The sequence below is a fragment of the Urocitellus parryii genome, unplaced genomic scaffold (genome assembly GCF_045843805.1).
Source record: "Urocitellus parryii isolate mUroPar1 unplaced genomic scaffold, mUroPar1.hap1 Scaffold_95, whole genome shotgun sequence".
NCBI classification, from domain to species: domain Eukaryota; kingdom Metazoa; phylum Chordata; class Mammalia; order Rodentia; family Sciuridae; genus Urocitellus; species Urocitellus parryii.
In genome coordinates, this window is record NW_027554244.1 from 662,145 (window position 1) to 674,389 (window position 12,245).

Genomic DNA, 12,245 nt, shown 5'->3' on the forward strand with positions numbered 1-12,245 from the left:
TATGCACCATGTGTTCCACCTGGAAAATGGGATTTGCCTTTTGACCCTCGTGATTTTTTTCCAGGACCCGCACCAGCACCATTTAGACCTTTAGGCTCATTTGGCCCAAGAGAGTACTTCATTCCTGGTGCCCCATTACCACTTCCAACTCATGGTCCCCAAGACTATGGGCCACCACCTGCTGCAAAAGATGCCTTCAGGCTTTAAAGATGAACCTCCATATACACCTAATTCTCAGATTAGTGAGGGCTGTTCACAGGCCTTAAAACAGGGCCCATAAAGTTAACCTCTGACACTTAGTCAGAAAATGGACTATAAACTATTCATCAAGTTAAAGGATTATTGGCTTCAAAATATAAAAGTTTATTTTAAATGGTTTATGTTTTTAGAATGAAGCTGCCTTGGTGCAGTATACATTTTGAGCCAAAATATTTTCCCCCTAAATATCCCCCACTTAAGCTAGAGTATCCTTCCAATTTTAAAATGTGCAATAAGGAATACCTTTGTTTTAGTTAATGTAGCATATATAATTGCTAAATGATTTAGAATGTCATAATTATGGACATTTCCTGTGGAAATGCTTTAAGAACATGTATTTCCATTATCCTATTTTTAGTGTATTCCAGTTGATAACAGAGAAATGGTGTTTTATAAGCTTGATTTTTTTTCTCTTTCAATATCTGGTCGCAGAGACTGTTACGCTAAAAATGTTTACTCAAAGATCATAAACTTCATTTTCCTTCTTGCTGAAGTTCTTTGTTGTAATAGTTCATAAAAAATGTTTATTAATATTTCCCAAGTGTCTGTTGATTCATTGGATCGTCATGAGACTTTGTGCCATTGGGGAAGCATGTCAACTCACTCTCAGAATCCACCCCTAGGCCTCAGAAGCAGCAGGGTCAGGCCTGCTTGGGGTTCTCCACTCAGCCCAGCTTTCCAAGACCCCTGTGTCCCTGCCTGCTGGAGCTTGGGGACCAGCGGCTAGGGCCTGTGGGCTGCCCACTGCTGCCCTGCAGCTTGGGAAGTGGTAGCACGCCTCTGCTCTCCTGCTGCCTCCTGCCACAGTCTAGAGAGCTCTCTGAGCCATCCTTACACCTGGGAGCCACTGCCCATCTTGGGGGGAGACTGACCCCATGCAAGATGTAAATAGCAACATTCTCAAATACCTGGGGAGGGCCGAGGGGCCTGGCGGGAGGGGCTGCAGGGTAAGGCCAGGAAGGGACACTGCTGTGAGGCGGGTGCAGGGAAGGGAGAGAGGAGGGAGGGTGCTGGGGGACTGGGTAGGGCAGAACTGGTAGGGCCAACACCTGGAGGGCCAGAGCCTGTGTCCCCACTCCCAGCTGAGGGGCAGAGGGTGCTGGGCTTGGGGCGAGGAGGGACCACCACGAACCCAGCTTAGGTGTATTCTGAGGGCGAGGTCGGCACAGAAGCTGCCTGACACAGCCAATGCCCGGGGAATTGGGGGAGGTGAAGACAGGTGCTGACTTCTCTCCCAATCACCAGGCCTGATGGGAGCAAGGCTGCCTTTTGCTGGGTGAGTACTGAGGGGGACCCTGCCTGGGGCTGGGGGCTTCCTGGGATCCTCTGGCCCTCTGTGGAGCCAACTCCCAAGTTCAATGCCTGCCTGCCCAGATGGGTGTTTTTGAGGGGACAAAGATGGCTTAACTAAAGGTCTGGAGACAATGGATGTCCCATGAGATCCACTCTGAAGTGCAAGATTCAGCTGGCTCCAGTGGACTCCTGCTGTTGACCTGCACCCCTGGGAGCAGTCTACCAGCTGCCTACAGTGGTGCCTCTGGGGACAGGTTGCCCGTTCTGGCAGGGACCTCCCACCAGGGAACATGAGAGCCTGTGGTGCCCTGGCTTCCCCCTGTCCCCAGGAGCTGGTGTCTCCTGGGTGCCTGAGTCAACACCCATCTCAATCCTGTCCCACTGTCCTGGCCATGAGGATATTTCATCTCTGGTGGCCACTGCTGTGACTCCTGGACTGTCCTGTTGGCACCAAGCCTACTTCCCAGAAAGCAGTGGGTGTACAAGAGACACCAGGAACAGGACCACGGGGACACCCGGCCCACAACCCATGTGAGATGGAGGCTGAGATGGTGGGGCCTTTCCAGGACCCCCCCACTGCCGTTCTCTCCAGGAACAACCTCCAGCATGCCCAAGGCCGTCCACCCACTTCCACGGCCACGGGGACTGGCCTGCGTGGAACATGCCTGGCTGGAAACCTGCTGTGGGCTCCTGGGGAAAGCATCATGTCCCACTGAGCAGCTGGGACTCCTCGGTGGGCAGTGAGGTGACCTCTGCTGTGTGGAGGGGCAGGGGCCGCAAAAACGGGGGTGGGGGTGATCGCTGAGCGCCATCCTCCTGTCGTAGACACGGATGGAACCGTCACCAAGGCCAGCCACAATGAGCGAGCGGTGGGAGTCGCAGGACAGACTTGTCACGCAGCTGTCGGCGCCCGTGGGGATGTCCTGGCCCAGACAGAGAGGGCTGAGATGGGGCACCGCTACCCCAAGCCCACATGGGCCTCACCTCCCTCCCTGGGGACTGCGGCCTTTGCCTCCACCTGCCAGAGGCCATCGCAGGCTGAGGAGCTCAGATGGGAGGGAAGGGCAGGGGCACATGGGACTCGGTGCAGCCAGATCTGCCTGAACACCTGCCCTGCACCTGCGCACTGGCCAGGGCAGGCCGAGCTCCGGCAGCATCCTGGAGGCACCCAGGGCCACCTGGCTATTGGCCAATTAAACTTCCCAACACCATCTCCCTCTTTCCTGAAGAGAGACAGAGTACACTTTGGCAAGGAGAACTCCTATTAGCTACCCCTGAGGACTCCTGATCAGTCGAGGGAAGAGCGGAAGCGTGGACCCTGCTTCCCCTGGTGGCTGCACACAGCAAGAGGACTGGTGAACGCCAGCAGGGGGAGCTGCAGGCAGCAGATGGGCCTGTGGGGGCAGGGAGGGACGCGTGCTTTCCAACCCCAGTGGGGACCCTGCGGGAAATCTGCACATGTGGACTCTGTGTGAGGGGCAGGCCTTTGCAAGAGCCCCCCACATCTCCCTGCACCTTGAGGCAACAAAATACATAGGAAGGCACCAGGACCACAGCTCTGGGCGAAGGCAGCTGAGAGTGGGGGAGGAGGTGGGTGGCCAGGGACACTCTGGCTCTGGAGGCCCTTACACTCCACAGGGAGACGGATCTGAGCATTAGGGTCTCCATGCTTTGCCCTTGAGGAGTGGGCACCTGTCAAGCTCCCCAGCAGGAGCACAACGAAAGTTGTTTGGTGCCATCATGGGATCTCCGAGCACAGTAATTGTGAGAGGAGGTGACCTCAGGCTGCAGCTCTCCCGGGCGTCACCACAGTGCCTAACAGTGGTGAGGTCCAGCCTCATGTCCAGCTCCTGTCACTCCTCCTTCCTGGCTCAGTTCTGTAGCAATGTGGAGCAAGCAGCCTTCTTGCCACCAAGGGGCCAATGTCTCTCCATCGGTAGGGAGGACAGGAGAGGGTGGGGAGGTCTCTGCCCTGTGCCTCTCCAGGGACTCTAGAGAAGGGTGTCCTGGGCTAGAGCCCTCAGGTGCATCCCTGAGGTAGCTGTGGTCTTGCCTCTGCTCCTAAAGCGGTGGGCACAGCTGGATTTTAGCAGGCGGCCTGTATGGCCCTCTCACAGGTGTCTTAGGCAAAACCAGTGCAGATCCCTTTCTTTATTAAAACTAAAAAGAAAAGATGCTTTAAGCGGTGGGGCTGTGGCTTGGTGGCAGAGCGCATGCTCAGCACTTGAGAAGCCCCGGGTTCACTCTCAAAAAAAAAAAAAAAAAAAAGCTTTGAAAAGCACACGAATAGTTAATCTTCTAATTTAAAATATTTCACCCCGCTGATTTCTGATACTCCCTAATCTGCCAGATAAGACAATATTTAAAAATGATCAGGATTAGCTTAGACTTAATTATGCTGCAGCGCAGGGTCAGGTGCATGATTAATGTGCAGCCAAGGTGGTGATCAGCTCCGAGGCTGGGAGTCTGTTCTCGCCAGCAGCAGGCGCCATCTTGCCCATCTGCTTCCCTGGAAGGCTGAGACGGGCACAGACCGAGCTTGCTCTGGAGATCTGGGTCTGGGTTATTTGAGCAAGGGGTCTGTTCTGTGCAGGGGGAGCGGAGAGCCTGGGGAAAGGGGCTGCACAGGGACCAGAGGTGCTTGTGGGGCCCACCATGGTTACCTGCACCTTCGTTTCACGGTCGGTGTCCCAGATCTGGACAATCCGCACATCCCCTGAGCTCATGAGGAGGCCAGTTTCTTGCTCCCAGTCCACCACCATCCCAGCTCCTGGGGAGGCAAGCGGGACACGGGGTCAGTCCCTGGGGCTACTCCAGGCAGCCACTCAGTCAGCGGCTCCAAGGAGCACTGCCACCCCTCCCACCATTGGGCAGGTCCCCACCTCCTCCTGAACCCAGGCTGGGGCTCCCAGGGCAACGAGCTCAGGCTGCTGCGGTGGTGGCAGCCTGCCCTGGAACCCTCCACACTGAGGCATCTGCGAGAGGGAAGAGTACTGGGGCCCAGCCACTTGGGAGGCTGAGGTGGGAGCACCAAGTTCAAGACTGGCCTGGGCAACGCAGAGGAGCCCCGGTTAAAAATAGGAAGGAAAGAAATGAGGGTGTCCTTTTCTGTCTGGAACTGGACAGGGAGTTATACACTCGCATCATAGTTTCTACTTAATACAAAAATATTTTGTGTGTGTGGTGCCGGGCATGGAATCCAGGGCCTTCCACATGCCAGGTGAGTGCCCCACTGCTGACCGACGTCCCCAGCCCCACACGGCTTTAACTGTGTAATTATAAAGGTTTTGAGCATACACGAAGGAACACGGTGGAAATAAACCCTTATAACCCGCCACCCAGATCTGAAAGTCCCCAGCAGTTTGTTTTTTGGGGGGTGGGGCTGGGGGGGCCCAGGGCCTCCTGTGTGTGGCACCCGACTGCCCAGCTGCGCGCCTGCCCCAGGAGTTGCACTGCGGCCACATGTGCGCGTGCCCCTGGGCTGCAAAACCTGCCTCCTCCACACGGAGCAGCACAGCGCTGCACGGGAGTCTGACCTCCCCCACTTGCTCTTCCCTCTGAGGGTCCAGAGAGGCAGCTGCCATTCAGACGTCTGTGAGGCACTCCACCGACAGTCATATTAGCTATTCCCTGGTGGAAACCACATCTCAGGCCACATCTAAGTGTGTCCTCTCGCGCAGTAAGCAGCCCCGGAGGGGAGCTGTGGGGCCACGTGCTCTGCACCACATACTTTCTCCAGCTGTGGTCGCCTTATAACAAAAGGGAGGGAAACTGAAGAGGAAGTGTCCATGCAATCTGGCCGGTGTGGTCGGCTGCCTGGGCACCAGGCAGGCTAAGGTCCAGGATGAGGGTCTGTGGGGACTGGCACCTGGTGAATGCTGAGAGAAGCAAGGAACCCAGAGCACATGAGTCACCCTCTTTGGACCAGAGACTTCTCCCAGGACGCAGCTCAGCCTGGATCCCGGCTGTCCTGTGGTGCCACCACCTCATCCTCCTGTGCCCTGGGCCTTCCAGCTGCTCCTACCGCCTGCTTCCAACCAAGGCACCATAGCCTCGTGCAGCCTGGGCCCCACCCTCTGGCCACTGTCCTCTTTTCTTCAAATAGCCTCTGTGGAAAAGGAGAACACAGGTAGGAGAGCCACAACATTGCTGGGACCTGGATGTCCCTGGAGGGAGGGCATACCTGTCCCCACGTGGAAGTCATGTGACAAGGTACCAACCACATAGCATGGGGTGGGGGCAGGTGGGCTTGATGGCACCTTGTGCAAGGCCAGAGCCCCACGTCTAGGTACACCTGGACAGCCAGTTTGCAACTTGAGAGACCCAGCTGAGTAGAGATGTGGAAGTCCTCTAGGACAGTGCTGATGTCTGTCCATCTGCCCTACAGAGGGAAGCAAGCCCTAGGTCCTGGGCAGCCAAGCCTGCAGCGTGGAGGTCTTGGTGGAGCAGAGGAAGGGATTCTGGAGGGGAGGCTGCTGTGCCCAGGTGTGTGTAGCTCGCTGAGCAGGAGCCATGGGGGCACCATGCGCCAGTTCAAAGTGTGCTTGTGCCCTGCTCACCCTGAGTACTGGACTGGGAGACACTGCACTCCCCAGAAGGCAGAGGTCCGATCCCTGCTTGACGAATCCTGGACACAGGCCTTGGATGTGTGTCCTGATACACAGCCTGACCAAAGAGCTAATTCTTTCCTTAAAACAGGGAGACAAGGCAGGACAGAGCAGAGAGCGTGGAAGTCAGACCAGCCACCCGCATCCCAGGCCTGGTAGTGGAGAGCCAAGCCTCGCCCTGCGCTGCCCTGGAGCACAGCTGTAGATTTGGTGCCTGCCAGCCAGTGGCTAGGCGCCCAGCTTTGTGGCCAGCCCAGAACTGACCTCTGCGACTTGGGGAGCTCTGCCTCTGGCTTGTGCCTCTGCATGGCCACCTGCCCCAGCCTTGGGGCTGCTGCTCTGTATACCTCCTTGGTTGCTCCAGTTAATGAATAGTAACCACTGACCAAAGGCTCAGGTCAACGTTCACAGGCCGAGGCTGGACCATCACACTGCTCTCGGGGCCAAGGTGGTGGGACAGTCTCGCCCTGGCAGCCTCACGCTCCACCCTGGGAACGGACCGGGGCCCTCCCTGACTGACAGGGTGTGGAGGATGGTCTGGTTCTGCCTGTGTCTTCTCAGAGACCACTGCTGTCCTGTGGCACAGCTTCTCACGTACGTGGGAGGGTGTAACCAACCACTGGGACAATGTAGCGAGGACACCCCCGGCCCCACACAGAGGAGGGCCTCTGGTCTTTCTTTAGGGTTTCAGAGACGGTAGTTGTGTTGCTCTTTCCCTGACACCTGCCCCAGCCCTGTGGTCTAGTTTAGTTTTCTCTGGGGAGATCGGACACTGAGTCTCCATATAAAACTTTTACAGAGGTCAAGGTTGAGTTTTCTCACTCATCTTCCCTTTATCTTGAACTTTTAATGTAAGAATTCTTACAAAACACTAAGATGTGAGTCCAGAAGGTTCCCTGGCACATCCCTCCAACACCCTGTAGGCCCTGTGGCCCGAGGACAGGCAGCTGTGACTCCACATTAAAGATGGGCAAGGACAGAGAGCTCTGGAAGGCAGGTCTCCCTGTGAACCTAGATTCTGCAGCTGACGACCCAGAAACACACTGGCTATGGGAGGAGTGAGGTTCTACTTGCTTATAATTTGTCTCAATAGCAAGGTCCAGAGAGAAGGGGCTCATTTTGATGTTCTCTGCAGGAGAGAAGGGCAGGGACAGAACTGAGAGAACCAGGAGAGGCCCCACACAGACAGGGGCTGGGAAGAGGACTCAGATGGGGCTGTGGAAATCACAGGCAGGAGGAGGAGCAGCCAGTGGTGGGCCACAGTAACCTCACCTGGTGTCACCAGGGTCAGAGGGCTGTGCTCACAGGTGGCCATTCCAAGATGCACAGAGGGCTCTGGAAACTCAGGCCTGGAAAGGCTGACCTGGTGGTCCTCCCAAACTGCTGGATGGTGCAAAGCCACGCCCAGAGCTGCTTTGGTGGCTGCCGATCTCACCAGCCTGGGCAGCCCACCACACGGGTCCTCAAGAACATGTGACATTTGCTGCTCAGGGCCAGTTAACCACAGTGTGTTTCCAAGCCACATTCAGCTTCACACCAGGACAGGTGTGACCAGAGCTCAGGGCCATACCCAAGACTCAAAGGCACTCAGAACCCTGGGCCTGTAAGCCTCATGGCTATCAGGAGAGGCCACCTACTAATGAACTGGGGACTCTGATGTGAATGGGTGGCTGGTAGGAAGCTGGTCCAGAGGCCTTGGAACAGTGACCCCTGCAGCTCTGGACTTCCTCCCCAAAGAGCCCAGACCCACCTCGTGTGGTGGGCAGCATGTCTGAGAGCCCCTGCCATGCAGTCACCATCTCTGGGTTCTTCTCCAAGTCAGCAAAGTTCTTCCACACCCTGATGGCGCCATCATCTGAGAAGGAGAGAGGGGGACATGATCCTCTGCCCTGTGCTGGCCTCGCCTGCACCCCACATGGGGGTCAGATCCCTGTCCTGGACATCATGCTCCACCATGCCCAACAGTGGGCCCTGCACAGGGCAGCCAGGCGCTCTGGACACCTGTCCCCATGCTCTCGCAGTGTGGGACTCCGTGCTCACTTCCTGTCGGGCAACTGGGGAAGCTGGCAGCAGGGCAATGGGACCTGTGGTCTCTGGGCATCTGGAAGCCACAGAGCTTCTCTGGAGCCGGCTTGGGATCCCTGCAGGGGAGCTCTGTGGCCTCCAGCTTGTCCCCGGGGTGGGAAGGAGGACTTGGTGGAAGCTGGGAGATGGGTCGGGCCTCACCTTCTCTGTTCTTCCCCTTGAGTACTTCAGTTGCTCATCTTGTTCAGACCCATTCTCTCCAAAACCTTTAGGCCTGCACCTTGTCCCCACCTGCCTCGGTGCTCTGCGCACACACCAGCCTGAAGTTGGAAGGGAGGGTGGCCCAAGGGGCTCTCACACAGACACAGAAGGCCCTCTGCCTTGCAGGTGCCCTCAGCATCCTCCAGCAGACAGGCAGGGGGTCAGCTGTGTGTGGTGAGCCTCCCTCCCCAGGACCCACTCTTTGGCCTCAGTACTGAAGTTTGGCCTCCTCCACCTGTGTGCCTGGCTCTCAAGGCCACCTTGCAGTGAGTGCCCTGCTCTGTGACTCCCCACAGGGGTCCACTCTTAAGGAGCCCTCCAGCCTTCTTGCCTTTGGTGATAAGAGATGCTCATGTCTGAATTGTGCAGCCCCTCTGCTGGGCCTTGCTGGGCCCTGCCCACGGTGCCGACGCCTACAGGGAAGGACTGGCTTTGGACATGGGCTTCCTTCTACCAGGCTGAGATGGCTCTTCTTGGAGGAGCAGCTGCTAAGGGACATTTCCTCATGGTCAGGTCAGTCACAGGGAACCCATAAACACTTCAAAAGAGATGTCACTGACAAGCAGCAGCCTCGGGAGCTCAGATGCTCAGGTCCGGGACCAGGACAAGACAGGGCGGAGCAGCCCAGGGCGGGTGAGCCTAGATGCCTGTCTCCTCCCTCCGCTACTGACACCTTCCTACCCACACAGCTTGACCTTGGCTTCTCGTTAGCAAGAAGGCATCACGGAGTCAAATTTTTCTTTTCTTTTTTTTTTTTTAGTTGTAGATGGACACAATACTTTCATTTTACTTATTTATGTATTTTTGTGGTGCTGGGGATCAAACCCAGTGCCTCAGACGTGCTAGGTAAGCATTCTACCACTGAGCTCTAACGCTAGCCCCCATGGAGTCAAATTTAAAGTGCCAAATGAAATGACAGCCAGGGGACTGGGGTTGTGGCTCAGCAGTGGAGTGTTTGCCTAGCACGTGTGAGGCCCTGGGTTGATCCCCAGCAGCACATAACAATAATAAATAAAATAAAGGCATGTGTCCAACTATACCTATAAAATAAATATTAAAAAAAAAAAAAAGAAATGGCACCAGCCTAGGGTGACTAGCTTGGAGAACTACTGCTCTACAGTAAGAGTAGGATGATGATGTTTCAGGCCAAAATAAAAACCAAGAAAATCTCCAGTGTGAGATCCACGGCCACCGCTACCTGATGGGCACCCTTCCAGAGAAGCCTAACTTGCAAAGGAAGGGGGCATGCAGCCCTGGGCCATCATAGCCAGGCAGTGAGCTGCCGCCCACTGCGTCTCCCAGGAAGGCCAGGGGGCAGAGGCTGGTGGTGGGATGTATAGGTTTCTGCATGAACTTCTTAGGTTCCTCTGTGGGTTGCTGGGGTGTGCTCCTAACTTTATGAGAAGCAGCCAAATGTCCCCCAAGTGCCTACACACCCGTGTTAGCCAAGAAGGGGCACGCCAGTGGCTTCCCATCCCTGGCTAGTCCAATCTTGCCTTGAGTGCAGGTCGGTTCTGCGGTGGTCCTCCGTGTGATCATCTGCCACTTGTGTGTCTCACCTGGGCAAGGACCATGCAAGTCTTTCGCCACCATTCTTTAACTGGGCTGCATTTTCCCAGTTGTGGGATTCTGAGAGTTCTTATGCATACCACATGCAAGTCTGTGTCAGACGTATGCTTGGCAGTTTTCAGTCATTGCCTGTCTTTCCTTTTCTCAATGGTATGTTTCAAAGCTAGTGTTTGATTTTGATGCAGTTCAATGTGCCACTAGATCGTGTGGCTTATGCCTCCTGTATCTTAATGCAAAGTCAGGAAGGTTCTCTTGTTCCTTCTAGAGGTTCTAAGGTCAGGAGTCTTGCAGTTGGGGTGTTCACTTTGTGTAGCTGGTGTGCAGGGGTGAAGTGTTGAGCGAAGCCCTTTCTTGGGACATAGCACTGCTTGCTGAAAACTTCATTGAACGGCACTGTTTTCACACATTCCTTGAGAGTCAACTGAACATGTCTGTGCAGATCTACTTCTGGGCACCCAGCAACAAAATGGGACAAGTAACTTCCACTCACAATTTAGACGGCTATCCAGAGAATCATGCTGAGTGGGAACAGAGCCAGTCCCATATGTATGATATGATTCCATTTATAAGACACTCTTGATATGACAAAGCTATAGCAACAGAGGACTTCTAGTGATTTGGGGGGCTGGGAGCGGCATCTATCAGAGGGCAAGGAGGGATCTGTGTTGGTAGAACATTCTGCATGGATGCCAAAATCTGAGCTGTGATGCTACAGCAGAGTTTTTCAAGATATCAGCACTAGAGGAAACGGGGTAAAGGTATATGGGGTCTCCATCATTTTGCATACTGTAAAATCTGCAATCATCTTAAACAGTTCATTTAAAACAGAAGAGTACTCAGTCTTGCCTAACTGAAAACCTACCCTTAAATCCTTAGCTCCAGGTATCTGAGACCCTGGATGAAATACGGACCACAACACATGGATTAACTATTACTTACAATGTTGTACTCAAGTTCATTTTTTTAAAAGTCCACTAAATTCATGTTTCTCTTTGCCCCACCCTAGGAATGGGCCCATCTGCCTTCAGAAGCTGACTGAAGCCCAGCTGGACCTAGGGATAATTGACACCTAAGGAGCTCTCGATGACGTCACCCACCACCTGCATTCACCTAGTCGTGCAGATGTTCCTGTTTGCAATGGACCATGCGCTACACAGATGGCCATGAGGAATGCAGCCAACACCACAGGAGTTTACCTTCCAGAATAACAGGGAACAGTGTCATTAGCTACTCTGCTCCAGAGACAAATTTCTCCTTCTTTGTCTCTTCCATCTAAAGACTAGCCTATTATTTTGCTTAATAATATTATCCAAATTTATGAAGACTAAGAAAACTACTTTAACCACTTTTGCAATACAAATACATTTTATAGGTACTTCAAGGATGTTCTCACAAAAGCAACTCTACCAGCATTTAGTATGTATACAGCAAAGCTCAGGAAAGTTCAGTTTCTACCCATATTTACCATACAATTCTAAAGAAGTAAGTCTTTTCATCTCCCCACTTACCTTCCACTCACCCTTGGTGACTACACCTACATCACGTGTCACAGGTCAGTTGGAAACTTCAAGCAGTGATATATGTGTCAGTATTTGCTCTTTTGTCTTTTACCCTTTAGTTTTCCCATTCTCTGTATTTTAGAAAGAGATGTCAATCCAAAAGAAAAAGGTAACTGGGTGCCTGCCCAGAGAGGACCTAACACAGCACACCTAAACTGTCCCCAGGAAAAGACTGCATGCAGAGTGGACCCTCGGCTGGGGGCTGGGTGCTGGCAGCCTGGACTTCTGGGAGCTCCGACCACCTGGTGATAAGAGTGGCTCACTGGGCCTCAACCATCTGTACAAATAATATGATCATGCCTTCTGGGAGCCTAGTGTTTTGGTATCTGCCAGATAGAGAGTGCCCCCAAGACCAACACCCAACAGAAACACTGGGGACTAATTCTCTAAAGAACCACTTGGTTGGCAACACGTCATATATGCTGCCCTAACTTGTTCCAGAGGAATTAAGCCTGTCTGGTGGAACTCCCTAGGAGAGGGCACTTGGAACTTTGTGCCTGGCATCCTACAGACCTCAGCCCACACCCCTGTTCCCTTGACTTGTTTGCTTCCGTGTTCTTTCACTGCAGTACACCTCAGCCATGAGTACCCATGGTGAGTCTAGCGCAGCCTCTGCTGAATCATCAAAGCAGGGGGAGCCTGAGGGATTCAACACAGCTCCACATCTGCACAG

At 54.1% G+C, this 12,245-nt stretch overlaps 1 long non-coding RNA gene across 1 annotated transcript in view; it reads right to left on the reverse strand.

The window, feature by feature from the left end:
* Nucleotides 1–4,249: 4,249 nt before the first annotated feature.
* The window catches only part of LOC144253113 (uncharacterized), a 56,718-nt gene continuing 48,722 nt past the window's right edge, over nt 4,250–12,245 (reverse strand). Inside the window, exons 2-3 of the long non-coding RNA XR_013343116.1 lie at nt 7,909–8,013; nt 4,250–4,321 (exon numbers count right to left, since the gene is read on the reverse strand). This is a non-coding gene — a long non-coding RNA (uncharacterized LOC144253113). The remainder of the gene's footprint in view (nt 4,322–7,908; nt 8,014–12,245) is intronic.